The following is a 394-nucleotide window of genomic DNA, read 5'->3' on the forward strand; positions in this document are numbered from 1 at the left end:
TTGCTGTTAACCTCCATCCCTCCTGCCCCTCGCTTTTGCGAGTGCTTCCTTGCAGCCTGGAAATAAGAGTCCCAGAAGCTTGCAAGAGACTCCAGGGCTGCACTGCGTGTCCCTGGCTTATTCTTGTGAATCAGTGTAAGAAGTGGAGCAGCTTGCTGTTTGTTGTTTGTTGTCACTGTCCCCAAGGAAAATCCTTCCCTTAGTAAAGGTAATGAAATCCTTCCTAGATGACCAGGGGTTGTGGCTCTTCACCAGTCTCAGGCCCTGAAGGGAGTTTTCTTCTCCTTCTAGCCTTTTCCCAGTACAGCCCTTCAGATGCCTCATCAGTGTTTGTAACTTGCTCCTTATTGACAAATCTGGAATCTCAAATTTAAATTATGAATGGTAAATTGAG

The sequence above is a fragment of the Equus quagga genome, chromosome 4 (assembly GCF_021613505.1).
Source record: "Equus quagga isolate Etosha38 chromosome 4, UCLA_HA_Equagga_1.0, whole genome shotgun sequence".
NCBI lineage: Eukaryota > Metazoa > Chordata > Mammalia > Perissodactyla > Equidae > Equus > Equus quagga.